A 15487-nucleotide genomic window follows, 5' to 3' on the forward strand; every position below is an offset into this window, starting at 1 on the left:
GCTGGTGAAGGAATCCGAGGATATATTCTTACTCAGCTTGACACAGACCCATGACTATTGGCAAATGACAGCAGATTTTCATGTGCGCCATCAACTTGATTGCTCATCAAGAACATCCTCCTCCTAGGCGTGGCAAATGATTACGCTGCTGTGTCCTTCACCTTCAATACTATTTCTTGTAGTAGTAGCCAATGTCAAAGAAATTCAACGCAAGTAGTAGTTATACTTTCAATACTTTACCATTTGTTAGGCTACATTGTGGCACTGTTCTAGTGTACTGTCACCTGCTATATTCTCTATCGTACCGTTCTAATGCTACGGTAAAGACAAACAAGGTTTCATTTTCTTTTTTTTCCAGATGCTGCAACTGCCACTGTGTAACACCACTAGTACCACCGCAATGATGACATTTCATCCGCCCAGGATTGCCAACCTTAATCGCCATTTTCCGTGCAGCCAGCCCTGTGCCTAGCCCTATTTCCAAACACAAATTACAGGTAAGATAAGCGTTTGGGGGAGGTAGTATAATGGAGAGACGAGAGACTGACGGTCCTAAGACTATTGAATTCACTTACTCTGTGAGAGGCACTTAGTTTTGAAAACATTTGGGCAATCACTTACACAACTTGAATCAAGATGCCACTTAAGTTTTAGGGACAACAAACTTACTGTTAAACCCCCACCCTCCAGCCTCAAAATCAGTAAAAAACACGTATGCTAAGATAAAGTTTAAAGTATATTTATATCCCTAACATAAATAATCTCCCGCAAGACCCAACCCACCCCACTCCCGAACCCCAACGAATGTCCGTGAAAACTAAGTCCAAAAAAGTAGAAAACCCAACTCCCAATTCCCACCCCCCAGAAGTCTTTAAAAAAGGGGCAAGGGACAGTCTCCTCCTACTGCTGGCTGCTGTTGAGTTTTTGGGCCAGGTCAGCATGCTCCTTACGGAGGGTCTCGAGCAGGGTTTTGGTGTTGAGCAGCTCCTGCTCGAAGTAGGACACCCTGAGTGAAAGGCGGTGCAACCTTTTTTTGGTACTGCTGTGGGGGGCAGCTGATTTTTTTGCTGCTCGGCGGTGGCGGGTGGCTGCGGTACCCCGGCTCCGTACCGCTGGAGACCTGCTGCGCTGACTGGCTGACCCAGGGAGCGCGGAGGAGGATGCAGCTGTACCGGTCGATGTTGTGGTCGACTGCGTGTCCCCCTCCTCCTGGGCCATATTCGGCGACAGTCACCTCCAGCCTCCGTTGCCGGGCCCTTTTAGCCAGCTCCTTCCGTGTTGGTTTGGAATGAGCATCTATATGAAGAAAGAAAGACATAGTCTGTAACCAATGCTCTTTAAGATTAACACAAAATGATTCAGCAGAAAGTTGTGTCACAGTGTCACAGTAGAACTAGCAACTTGCAAGCGCAGTACATAACTATTGTGGCCAGTATCTATCTAACCTCCCACTTCTTCATCCTTGCTCTAACATTAGTGGGAGTTTAAGGAATCAATTCTACGAGCACTATGGACTCACTCCATTAGAGTCGACTATGACAGTACACCAGTTTTATTCTTCTTCTTCTCTCTTGTTTAGCAAAATTGGTACGTTAACTTCTGCAAGCCGGCATAATGCAAGCGCAGTCAACTTGCACCCAAGAAAAACAGACGCCCGCCATGATGAGTGAGACAGACTTGCGTTACTGTACCGGTCCAGTACATGCAGGTGGTGATGCTCTTACTTTTCTATTACGGGTGGCACTGAGAATACTCTGTTACAAGGGCTACTGCTTAATTAATTTAACTTTCACCCTACAGTGCCACTGAATACTAGAAAAGGAAAATGAAGAAGATAAATAATCTGATTACCTATCACTGCACATGGTATGTATTTGCTTACATATGGGATGACTTTAGGTGCGTTGCTTTTTATTGAGTGAACAGTGATACATCCACACATGAATGACCGAATAATAATAATAATAATAATAATAAAACCATTTCTAAAGCGCCTGGTTACACTCAACACAGTGTGTCCCCGCGCTATGCTTGCAGTCGGCCCCCTAAAAAGTTGTTACCACTCCCCGGGCCAAGAGACTTGTCAAAATCAACGAAAATGAAATATGTGAAAAAAGATACGTTTTGAGTTTAAGGCGAAATCTTGCTTCAGATGGCTCCATGCGGAGTTCGATGGGAAGCTAATTCCAGTACTTTGCCACCAAGTAACTGAAAGAACTGCCTCCCATTCTGGCCTTTCGGATGCGGGGTACCGTGAACAGCATAGTGCCAAGTGACCTTAGATTGCGTCTGGGACAGTGAATAGTTAGTAGCTTTCGTAGATACACTGGGCCTTTCCCTTGGGCAATGCGATGCGCAATGCACAACACTTTAAACCTAATGCGTTCCTTTATAGGAAGCCAGTGAAGTGTTGATAGGGCTTGCTTCCCTGACGCTCTACGAGGGAGGCTTAGCACTAGACGTGCAGCGGCGTTCTGAACCCGCTGCAGCTGATTAAGCCCTTTCTTGCTTATGCCTATAAGCAGGGAGTTGCCATAGTCAAGATGGGGCGTGACTAAGGCATGGACTAAAGTTTTCCTAGCACTGAAAGGCAGAAGGTCTAATACTTTACGTAGTGCTTTAAGGATGCCGTAACATTTTCCTGTCACTTTTCCAACCTGTTGTTTAAAGGATAAATTCGCATCCAGTAGTACCCCCAAGTTCTTCACCGTCTCCGAAGCAGAGGGTGACGGGCCTAGTTCGATTGGCCACCATACGGGCGACCATATGGTTGAAGTTTTTCCTATTATCAACAACTCTGTCTTATCACCATTAAGACGTAAACAGTTATCATTCATCCAGGTCGCTAATGTCTTAAGACAAGTGGAGAAATTGATCGCAGCTTCATCACTCTGTTCCTGGGTAAGTGTAATCATTAGTTCAGTATCATCGGCGTATGTGACGATGTCTACTCCAAATGATTCCACAATATGAGCTAGGGGTTCCATATATAGATTAAATAATGTCGGGCTCAAACTAGAGCCCTGTGGAACCCCATACCTCAACCCCCAGGGGAAGGATTTAAATGGGGGACAATGCACTTGGAAACTTCTGTTCTCGAGGAAAGATCTAATCCATTCGAGGGCTGCTCCTTCCACTCCCTTTTCGGCGAGGCGAGACAACAGCAAGGTGTGCGATACGGTGTCAAATGCCGCACTAAGGTCTAATAATATCATGCTGCTGTCTGCCCCTCATCTACTTTCTGTCTCAAAAGTTCCGTGGAGAAAAGAACAGCTGATTCTGTGGAGTGGCCAGCCCTGAACCTCGACTGAGTGGGGTGTTGGAGATGGCCCTCCTCAAGATATTCCATAAGCTGTGCATTGACTATTTTCTCCACCACTTTCATACAGAATGGGAGTAGAGAGATGGGTCGTAGGTTCTGTAGCTGAGAAATGTGTACGTTGGACCTCTTTTTCAAGGGGATTACCTGGGCCCTCTTCCATACTTCTGGCACATGGCACTCCTGAAATGAAAGGGTTGCCATGTGACTGATGTAGTCTATTACGTCCTCTAGAACTCCCTTAAGACAGTTGGGCAGAGCTGCATCATTAGGGGAGCCTGACTGAGTACTGTTAGCAATACTCAACATGGTCCGTCTGTCTGGTAGTTTGAAGCACTTCAGATGAGACTTTGTGGTCATGCTCTTGTCCTTTGTGGTCGGGTTTTGCTTCACCTCCAACCCGCACGTAAAAGAGGAGTAGATATTTTCACTTTGTCAACAAAGTGGTCAGCTATTGACTCACATAATTCATTAGAGCAGATATCTTGCGCCATTACTCTAGTGGGGACAGTAAGTTCTTTATATATGGCAAACAATTCTTTGGTAGGGTTGTCTGCCATTTCTATTCTTTCTTTAAGGAATACTCCCTTTGCTGCTCTAACAAGCTTATGATATTTATTCAATTCCATTTTATAGAGCAGTTTGCACTCTGAGTTGTAATTTTTTCGCCATAGGCGTTCTAATTTTTTGCATTTGGCTTTGATCTCCATAAGCTCTTTATTAAACCATGGGGCCGTTTTGGTTCTCCTGACTGGAGGCTTATTTGTCCAGGGTGCCATTGTATCTAAGGCCTTTGACAGCCAATCATCATATCCCTTCCCTGCCTCCAACAGAGTGTCACACCGAGGCGGCAGTTTGTTCAGCAGGGCAAACCTAAAAGCTTCCTGACTGAATTTTTTCCAGTCCCTTCGCTTTTGGGGCATTGGTTTTTCTCTCTCTGCTTTCCGAAGATTCACTTCCACCTCAAACGGAATCAAATAATGATCCGACCATGGGACTCTAGTCGGGGAGGTAACTTTTATTCCTTCCCAGTTTACAAAAATAGGGTCAAGGAGATGGCCTAGTTGATGTGTGGGTAAAAGCGACTGTAAATTAAGCCTCAAAGACTTGAGTGTGTCCGCAACTACCTGCGCCTCCGCACCGAGTTCTACTAAATTTATTAACAGAGGTAGTGAGTGGCCATCGTAATAGCCGGATATATGCTGTGCGTGCAATACAAACTACTGCTACCATTCATGGAAGTAATTGGACAAAATTAAACCTTCTTTTCCTTGCCTTTCCTACACTGGAACGGACTTGCGGGTGCGGTGTTACATGCTCTTCAAAGTAACACTTAGTTCATCTAGTGACCGTCTACTCTCTCTAGATACACATATGCTATCTAAGAGTCAGATAATACCATGATCCAGGCATCCATCCATTCAAACTATATGTCAATCATTCTTCTTCATGTCTCTCATCTGGACAAACCTTACGTTTTCTCACGGGAAAATAACCTTTTCATTTTATTTGGGAAACCGCAAGCCATACATCTGTGCTTGACTTGCATTTGAATTTCAACCAAAGGATATATTGCGCACACATATAGTTTCTGTTTCACCCACCAAGGCTGTTCTCCTTCCACCCATCCTTGCTTCATCCTTCACCCAGCCATGCATCATATTCCTTCCCAGCCACCTCGGGAACCAATCAAACACGTATCATTCTTCTTTGTCAGTCATCATTACTTTTAACTTGCTCGTCCTTCCACACTTACTTACACTCTTCTTTCGCTTTTCGTTCATCCCATCCATCAAGTTCATCTCAGATCTGATTTTGATTCTTAAAAAAAAATTCACAGCTGAGTTGAAGTACATTTATAGGAGGCTACTACCTGGTTGATAACAACTTTGTTCTAAATTTGAAAGTCTTCTTAACAGTATAGTAACTTAACTGTACAACATATATACTACACCTGTGCAGAGAGCACACTCTGCAGTCTGCAATCTCAATAAGTAATGAATATAAGAGCTTACCACTGCCCGCCACTACCGTGGCAATCCTCACAGCAGTTTCCTCCGGCACTTGCACCGCCTCCTCCCCAGAAGTGTCCTCCTCCACCTCCGCGCTGGCCCCGGCACCAGATGTTCCACCTACAAAGTACATTTAAGAATGTTAGATGTCATAGACATACACCACTCACTAGTATTTTGTCTAGGAATGAAGAAATGTGAATACAGAAACCAATCTGATAATTTGTGACTGTCTACTCTAAAGCAAAAATGTCCCTTTTTCCAGGGAAGGGTGTTGTCTTGCTGCACTTTTTGGCACAACTGATGAATGCTTGCTTTTTAACACGTACCATTTTTCTCATAACAGACAGAAGCTTCACTTCTAAGAATAAGAGCAAGATCAGATCATCATCACTAGGACGGAGTGACCAACGATTCAGCATCAAAAAGAAAAATTAAAGTTCAAACCAGGTGAGGGCTCGGCTCGCCCACAATAAATGTGTGAAATAAATCACTAAGCACTTTTCAATTTTTAATCAACCGTTTATGTTTTATGACAAACTTGATTTTTTATAAATGTTTTTACTTTTAATAAAGCTTTAAAACTTAAATAGACTTTGTGGTTTTTGGTCAAGAGTGACTGAGCAAAAGGTTTTGCAATTTGCAAGCATGAGTCCATGCCTCTGACACTTCTGGACTCTGACTCCGTACTCTTGTCCTGCGTTGGATAATCATCATTGGGGATCAATCATCGATGAATTCGGGAGCTAAATGACTCTGCCACACTATCTAGTCAGAAAGGAGATTGGGGGTTCTTCAAAGTCTGTTATCACTGAGGTATGTGGAAAGTCTACCTGCGCCTATTATAATTGATAAACAATGCACTATTTAGTGTCCATAGTTCTGTTTGTGCAGATTTGTCCCTGCAACAGTAGTAGTATGGATTGTCCTCCTATCCAAACCAAAAGTAAAGTAGTATCTTATTCTTTCTTGGTGGTCATTCGCATTTTATTGTTGGGAATTGTCAAAGCATAAACATTTTATAGACTTGAAAAGACATTATGGACAATCCCAGAGGACTGCACTCAGTTCATAGAGCTATTGATGACTAGAATGGGAGTTTCGTTTGACACCTTTTGCCAACTGTGCAACCTTAGTTAGCTACACAGACAGACTAATAAGAATAATCTAGTAATACCACAGGGAGTCATAGTAGAGGCAGGATAAGAATTTAGATACAGTCTACAAGACGATCAAAGACGATTTAGAAAAAAAACGAATGAGGAACGCTAGGAAAAAATAGGTACTCTATATTAAAAAGAAAACTTACTGGGGCCAGAAAAGGAGCCCTCGCCTGACCGATCCCGGCCTTCTACAGCAGCAGCAGCAACCACCTCCTCCTCTGTTCTCTTGCCCCTGGGGGGACTGATGTACAACATGAAAGAAAGAAAGACCCGAAAACATGGATGATTGTTGTCAACCAAATCAAACATTTCAAAAGAACAATAACAAAATATTTTGGCGAAATAGCAAATAGACAACTATTCCACGGGATATATTGATCTTTCTCATGTGGTCTACTACGATATTAGTATTGCTTGATTTGCGGACCGTCCAGGGCCTAATTTGAGCCGGAGCTTGCCGATGCTTAGCACTGGCACCTAATTATCAGGGCCGGGTCTATCATGCTGCATTAAGTGCACCTGTCCTGCCGTCCGTAATTAATTTATGAGCCGTGCCGCGTGCGTGGCACTGGGCTGGCACACACAGAGAGTGTGTGCTGTGCTGCTGTGTTTAAGTCTTACTGACACGTCGTACTGGTTGTTGACTGATGCAAAGTAAATTGTAAACACAGTCACTTACCGTCGGTGACGTGACGTGACTGACTCCGAATTTATTCTCAATTTCCTCCTCCTCTCTGTCTCAAGAATTCCGGCAGGATCAGGCCTAGTGGGCGGGACACTGTAGTAGTTGTTGTTAGGTTGGGCTGGGCAGGTCGTCTTCTGCGGGGGTTGGGGATCTGAGCGGCAGAGGCAGCGACGCATGCGCAGATTTTCAATGTGCGCGCATTCGCTTTCATTTTGCCTCGGCACGCCCGCCCCAGCATACCCGCACCTCTCCTCGCCACCGAGTAGTATCCACTGGTTGTGTTGATCACTACTACTTCAACCAGCTCTGTCTTTTAAAGTGTTGGGAGCGGCTTGGACGACGCTGCAGCATATAGCTCTGCTCACCAGGTGAGGGGCTGGGCGAGCGAGGCATGGCCTGGGTAGGCCAGTGCCGCGGGCTATAAATAGATTATTTAAATCTGCGCAGGTGATAGGGCAGGGCAGGCCGCAGGCGCCGTGACGGTGATTACTGGTCACAGTGCAGTGGTCAGTTTTTTTTATCAATATGTTGATTGGTCTATCCGGGCGTCTGGTCATGGCGGCCTAGGGTAGGCTGGCGCCGGCGGCTGAATCGGATCATCATTCATGATTTAAATAAATAAAGCTGCACAGCCTAGGTGAGGCAGGGCAGGGCAGGGCAGGGCCGTGCAGGCCACAGGCACAGGATTACTGTTTTGTTTAAATCATCATTTTTTCACATTGTAATGCACGCCAAGATAGAAGGAGCTACGTCTCCGGCCTTTTTATTTACATTTCATATATTTAAAAAAATAGCTCTAAGAAACAAAAAGAAATGCCCCGATGGCATCAGTTTATAAGACAGTGTCCTTAAAATACCCCAGCAGCACCTGTTGTTACAGGAGTCGCCTGTGGGACACAGGGGCAGCCCGCAGCGCTGAAGCATCACACATTGGTTTTCCGAGGGCGGGGCCCCCTCCCAAGCAGTCACTCGTGTCTCTCACGGGCACTCAGTCTCAGCAGTGACTTACTCATATCACCATTATCCCCTGCATCCAGCTACATTTGGAGGATAATTGTGCAAGGGCAGCTGCCAGAGCCTCTGGGAATGACAGGTGGTTTGAAGTTTGCTTCACATGAGGTGCCGCTCTGCCGGTCTTTCATTTTAGACTGAGTGCTGGGTGTGCTCAGAGGTGAAGGAGGCGCTATTGTGAGCTAGGTGCTTATTTTTAAAACCATTCCTTCACCTGCGTGTCCTGCCCCAATTTGGGGGAAGCGTAAGATTTATTATACGGGGTTCCAGGAGCTTCCCTGATCCAGGCTGGCCGAGATCCCGCAAGACTGATGCCTGCACCCAGCCCGACAGGTTCTCACTCCACTTCCTTCCATGTTGGGGCTGCGCTGGTGCTGGGGGGCATGAGTAGTCTCCTGGTCTGCACTCAACAGCAGGGGCTAAACCCTCAACCAAAGACGGCCGAGGCTGTTTGCTAAAATGGCCTTTCAGCCAGAGCTCCTGTGTGACTAGGGGTGAAAGGGTGAATGCTTTACACCAGCCTCTTTCACTTAGCTTGCATTGTCTTATAGCAGCGCATTCACTGCTTTGCCACCACACCACACCCCAGCATACCAACACTGGCTCTGCTCAGCCTCTGAGGCCCGCTCACCACCGTCCGAGTCATCGTGGCCCCGCCCCGCCGGTGGCCAGCTGAGCCAGCCAGCCGCGTCGATCAAAGTAGCGGCTGCGGCGATCAGTGGATGGTGGATGATTTTTGTCACTTGTGCTCACAGTATGTTCACATGGTCAGGGGCCAGGATAGTGCTCAAGATCAATGCCGCGTGATGCACATTTGAAAGTGCAGTCCAAGTTATACTGCATAACACCAAAGCCTGTAAAACCACAATGAAAAGGCTTCCTGTGGAAATGGAAACCCGAACAAGAAGGGACGTCAGGGCAATGAAAACGATGCAGAGCGATTTTGGAAAGGGAGGGAAATGCAATTAGAGGTGAGAGAAAGGCAGGGATGAGCCAGAGCAGGCTGAAATGGGAGGGACTAAATGAACGTTTGCCACCATGTGCTGGTTTTCTGGTACTTGAGAGTCAGCAGTGCCAGTTGAGGATGTGGGGAAGCAACTAGAGTAAGTGAGTGGAGTCACTGGTAGAAGAGGGTGGAGCCGAGGGAAGTGGATGTGGCCTCCTAAAAACAATTGAGCACCTGCACTTCATATTTTACAAATTAAGCACTGGGACCGTCGACTTGGAAAGTTATGTAACTCACTAAACAAAGTATTAAAAAGGTTCGCCTAGGACTGTCAGGCAGCAGTCCGCAGCACGCGAAGTGACATACAAACTCCATCGTGATTGCAGATCAGTGACAACACTAAAAAGTTTCCTACTACATTAACCAGCCATTAAAATACTCAAACTATCAATCCACCACCACTATTTTTTCTTATTGCCAAGTGTACAAAGGAAGGACTGGACTTGAGTCTGTAGGGGCAGATTTACAAGCCCCTTGCGGTACTTTTGCTCCGTCGTTGCGTGACTTTTGTGACGCAGCGGCAGAACAAAAGAGGCGCCATGGAGCGGCGTATATTAACAACGTGACGCATATGGGAGATGCATCACGTTGTAAAGCCCTGCGCCATCAGGGGGTGTTCCGGCGCAAGGGATTTCAATAAGTCACTTTTAGGACAATGATGCGTCACTCAAACCCTGCGCCTGCTTGAAGCAGACGTACGGCTTGACGCAGCATTAGGGAGATAGGGCACCCCAGAGCATTGCTGGAGCTGCGCCATCGTTGCGACGCAACTCCAGCAATGCGCCGCCTTTACGGCACAGATGCGTAACGCTTCGGTGATGTTTTGGGCCCATGGTGCGCCGCATTGTAAATACGGCGCACCATGGATGGTGGTGGCGTGGCGCACAATTACTGGCGCATCCCTGCAAAGTAGCAGGGATGCCCCGGTAATTGCAAATCTGCCCCTTAGTGTCTAGCATCACGCAGTTCTGTAAACTACACTCATACATAATTTCTCAGGCCAATGAAATGAAGACAAAATCGAAAACAAATAGGCATAGTGGCAATGCTACTGAGAAGGAGAGCACTGCACCTGAAATGCACAAAAGATTTTGAAATATAATTTACCTACAATGTAATCGGCAGCATTATTGCTCTTGATAAAAAAACAAAAATTTGCAATATAATAACACACAGAGCAGGAGAAAACAGAGTAGTGATGAAATAGCTACTACTACTCACCAAGCCCGGGGATCTCGACGCCGAGCAGGTCGAGCAAGTCACGTTCCCGGTCCAGGAGAACCGTCCAACGGTGGGTGGCCTGGTTGTAGGTGCACCGGACCCGAGAGTGTTGATACATGGCCCGGCACACCTTCTCCCACCGCTTCCGGCGCTCCCGGAGCCCGAAGCCGCTTGCGATCTTGCCGCCTGCCGCGATGGTCCTGGGGAGGCGGCGCTGTACAAAGTACACCAGTGCGGCCACCTCCTCCGCACTAAAGATCTCCCATGGCATCACTAGCTCCCCCCTCAAACGCCCGCACAGGAGCCGGGCACGGGGTGCGGGACCCTTCCCCTTCGCGGGCTGCTTCCCGGCTCCCTTTACCATGGTCTGGGCAGAAAGGAAGGTAAATAAGAAATAAGAAATAGAAAAGGGAAGAAGAAAAGAAAAGGGTTTAAAAAAGTAGTTTAAAATTAACCAAAAGTAGCAGAAAACACAAAAATATAGAGCTAGAAAAATAGAGGGATAGATAATAAGTAAAATAGATTAAAAAAACCTTCAAACAAGCTAAGGATGGCAGAGATTGAGAGAGGATACAGAAAGGATGCCCAGAACCATAGCAATGAATGAAAAACAAGATGGCCGCGCCCGTTCACGACCACGTGGGTAAGTTCGCGCGAGATTTCCCCCGCGATCACACGCGAACTTGTACAAGCGAGCCGCACACTTTGCGAGATTACACATAGCGCCCGGAAACGGAAATAAGTCACGCAAACAAGATGGCCGCACCCATGTACGACTGCTAGGGTAATTTCGCTTCGTTGCACTACAAGCGGCTCGCGAAAACGCAAAAAACCACGGGAACTAACACGCCGCAAAAAACAAATCGCATATTCGCACGAATTCCCGGCTTCCGAATCGCGCAAAATTGCAGAAAAATGATTTTTGCTAAACTGAAAGCACTCAGGAGGTGCAAAAGTTCAAGCTCATCATTAGTAACCATTCCCTGTAGTGCTTCCTGAGGGGCCCCTTCAGAGTTCAGTTGCCTACTTGCAAATATTCTATGACCCTGCTCTGACCCTCACAGCAGGCTCAGAGAATAGCTACAAGTATGCCACAAAGGTCCTGTTAAAAAAAATTACACTGCAACAGAAAGCAATTACAGATAAGGAAGCAGGTGCCAGACTGGAAGTTCAAATTCAGTGACACATTAATCAGCCCCTAATACATTCATGTCAGTTGAGGCAGGGCAGGTGTTCTAATGAACTTTGCAAAACTGAAAGCACTTAGCAGGTGCAAAAGTTCAAGCTCATCATTAATCAGGAAGCACTTACAGCTAAGGAAGCAGGTGCCAGCTCAAATTCAGTGACACATTAATCAGCCCCAAATTAATTCATGTCAGTTGAGGCAGGGCAGGTGTGCTTTCCCCCCCATAATCTACAGTGTTGAACCAGAGGGTAGCAGTGATTAACCAGAGGTGGCATGGGTGAACCAGAGGGTGGCAGTGGTGAAACAGAGGGTGGCAGTGGTGAAACAGAGGGTGCTGTGATGAACCAGACGTAGAAACAACATGGTCGTGACCGTTGCGACCCGACAAGTAAGTTCGCGTTTGCGAACTGGTAAAAAGCCCTCGCGAACTGGCAGAAACCCTTGCGAACACAAAAAAAAGAATCCGTAAATTAGCAAAAGTTTGCGAATTTTGCAGATTGCGAAAACGCAAATACGCAAATTCGTGAATTGAGAATTTGCAAAATTCACCCATACTTACTAATGACCCTCAAAGGGTGGAGATGACTCGTCCGGCTTGTTGCTGCTTTTAACACAAAACTGACAAATGGCAGGTGCCCCAGAACATATTCCCATGTTGGCAAATTAGATCTAGTAGGATCCCTCTCATTTCCTGCACTGGGCCTCAATCAGGGACATGCGGAGCCGAGCCATCACCTCCAAGCCAAAGAAGAAGGTAAGGGGTAATTTAAGTTCAGGTGAGGGCCAAATAACCCTTCCAGTAGGTACCAAGACTGCAGTGACACAAAGACAAAAGGATTGCTTGGGGTTCTTGATCATAAACTTTAAGAAAATACAAAGAGATTTATCTGTGGTTCTTGAGACCAAACCATCAGAAATATGTTAAGGAAATATGTATATACATATAACTCTATGTTTCTTCCATTGAAAGTGCCGAGGTATGACATTTTTGTTGTGTGGAACTTTTAACACTATTTCATCTTTATAATCTCTCTCAATGAACGTGACCACCAAGAGAGATTTTTAAAAAAGCATGTCTTTTTCTTTTTTTCGTAACCCTGGGGAAGTGGCATTCCCCGTATACTTATGTATTTTCAAGCAAAATGTCAGAACTGTGGGGGATGTAAGGCCCTGCAGAATTTCACTTTGCCGGACACACACTGGATCCCATCTTCTCCTCCAGCAAGCACATCTCCTTCAGCCACTCCACCGGACTACACTGGACAGACCACAGCTGCGTCCACTTCAACTTCAGGAGAACCACGACCCACCACCACCCGCAACAGGCTCCCCGCAGAAGCTGGAGCAAGATCCCCGCCGACCAGCTCACCACCTCCCTCAGCCAGAACCCCCCCCCCGCCAACACGACGGACCCCAACGAAGCAGCCTGCAACCTCACACAGTGGCTGACCAACTGCGACGACGAAATCGCACCAATGAAGAACCCTCCCAACAGACCCGACAACAGAAAAGCCTCCTGGTTCACCAACGACCTCAAAAGCTCCAAGAAAACCTGTCGCACCCTCGAGAAAGCCTGGCGCCACGACCAGACAACAGAGAACATGACAGCCCTCAAGAACGCCACCCGCAAACACCATCAACTGATCTGCACCACCAAGAAGACAACTTTCACAGAACGACTGGACAACAACACCCACAACAGCAAGGAACTCTACAGCATCGTGAAAGAGGTCTCCAACCCCAGCGCCTGCAACAACGACATCTTACCCTCCCAAGACCTCTGCGACTCACTCGCCTCATTCTTCCACCGCAAGATCGCCGACATACACAACAGCTTCAGCGCGCTGACCACGCACACAATCACCGAACCAGCGACCCCGACCACCAGCCTCTGCACTTGGACCCCCATCAGCACCGAAGACACCTCGTGCCTGATGAACACCATCCACTCAGGCTACCCTACCGACCCCTGCCCACACCACATCTTCAACAAAGCCGACGCCATCATCGCACACCAACTCCGGAAGATCATCAACAGCTCCTTCGCATCCGCCACCTTCCCGGGCAGTTGGAAACATGCCGAGCTGAGCGCCCTTCTGAAGAAACCCACCGCGGACCCCACGGAGCAGAAGAACTTCCGCTTCATCTCGCTCCTCCCCTTTCCAGCCAAAGTCACAGAGAAGGCCGTCAACAGACAGATCTCCGCTTTCCTCGAGACCAACGGATCCCTCGACCCCTCACAGTCAGGCTTCCGAGCAAACCACAGCACCGAGACCTCCCTCATCGCAGCTACCGACGACATCAGGTCCCTGCACAACAACGGGGAAACTGCGGCCCTCATCCTCCTGGACCTCTCAGCAGCCTTCGACACCGTATGCCACCGCACCCTGATTCAGCGCCTCAGCAACACCGGAATGTTTATGTATCTATTTGCGCCCTGACGAAGGATTGGATAATATCGGTCCTGTTCCGAAACGCGCGTCGGCGCCTTTTGTTTTGTTATGCTGCTTTTTTCTCTCTTTTTTTTGTATATCAACTGTATTAGGATATGTATATAGGAATGTTTCTCCTCTTTTGTGGTGTGTGTATGATTTTGTAAATAGTGTGGAGTGGTATGATTGATGATGGTTTGACTGAGTGTGATTGATGATTTTTCTGAAGTGGTGAGTGGGTAGGCTGCAGATGTGTGTTCTTATATGTAAATATATTCTGTATATACATCATTGTCTTTATTGGCATTGAATTTAATGAAAAGAAACTTATTTTGAAAATAAACTTACATATGATTTACAAATAAATGGTCTTGTGTGGGACAATGATGATGTTTTGAATTGTAGATTAGAGCAATTGCCTTTTTCTTTATCCAAACCTAGGGGGGGTTCTTCCGTTTTTGAGTACATTGTTTTTCCCTGCCTCCCCCCCTTTGCATTTTGATTCAGGGTCCCTCTTGTGTTTTTGACTGTTTCCCCAGCACGTTGCGGTGAGGGTTGCTTGCTTTTCTTCCTTCCTGCTGGACCTATCCGCCTTTTGATTTTTCCCTCTTTCTATTGTCATCTTATTGTATTAGTTTGTCCTTGTCTTTATGATATCCTTGATATCGTCTTTTCACAATATTTTCTGTCTTCACGATATTCTTTTTTTGGTTTTGACCCTTGGGTACCTGTGTATTTTTCCTTCTGAGTGAGTGTGTGTTTTGAGATCTATGGAGAAGATTAAAACATTCGGATTTTCTGACGAAGTTTTTTCCAATCTCATTGGAGCGAGTACCTCGTGTGAACGTCCGGCCAGCCTGAATAAAGCAGAAAATGACCAATGGCTTAAACTTTTGAATTTGAAAAAGAAAGCCAAGAGAACAGAGTCACATGCGGAATTCATGCTAGCCTACCTTATGGCAGGTGTGATTCCAAATGGACTTCGTGTTCGTAATATTCCAGGTCTCTTTGTAGAAATTCGTAAGTTTCTTGAAAAATGGTCTCTAATTGCCAACCGTTGTTCGAGAGATCTGATGATTTTGATTATTGAAACAGCACAAGAGGTGGTAGATTACCTCCTGAGTGAAATAGCAGAAATTGAGGAGACTCTAAGTAGGAGAGACACAGTAGACGAAGCGAAGAAGAAACTTGAGGAAGTTAACGCTGAGTTGGCCTCATTTAATGATTATCTCTTTAAGAAAAAAACTGAGAAACTAAAGAAAGATATTCGGTATTTCTCTGAGGAGAAAGTCTACCAATACTTGGGGGCCCAATATTATTCCAATATGTTTAGGGATCAGGGATATCAAGGAGACACTGCCCACTGGTCAAATAGAAAAATCTTGACCTTCTCAGATTCCTCTGACTCTGAGGGAGACACGGACCCAATACATATAGGGGCAATAACTACAG

General features: G+C 46.4%; 1 long non-coding RNA gene across 1 annotated transcript; it reads right to left on the minus strand.

Annotated features, from left to right (window-relative positions):
• Positions 1–806: 806 nt before the first annotated feature.
• Positions 807–6735, minus strand: LOC144824477 (uncharacterized). The gene is made up of 3 exons (XR_013608968.1): positions 6641–6735; positions 5335–5451; positions 807–1296 (listed from the first exon to the last, which is right to left on the minus strand). It is a non-coding gene; the product is annotated as an uncharacterized LOC144824477 (long non-coding RNA).
• Between the last annotated feature and the right edge of the window lie 8752 nt (positions 6736–15487).

The sequence above is a fragment of the Lissotriton helveticus genome, chromosome 3_1 (assembly GCF_964261635.1).
Source record: "Lissotriton helveticus chromosome 3_1, aLisHel1.1, whole genome shotgun sequence".
Lineage (NCBI taxonomy): Eukaryota > Metazoa > Chordata > Amphibia > Caudata > Salamandridae > Lissotriton > Lissotriton helveticus.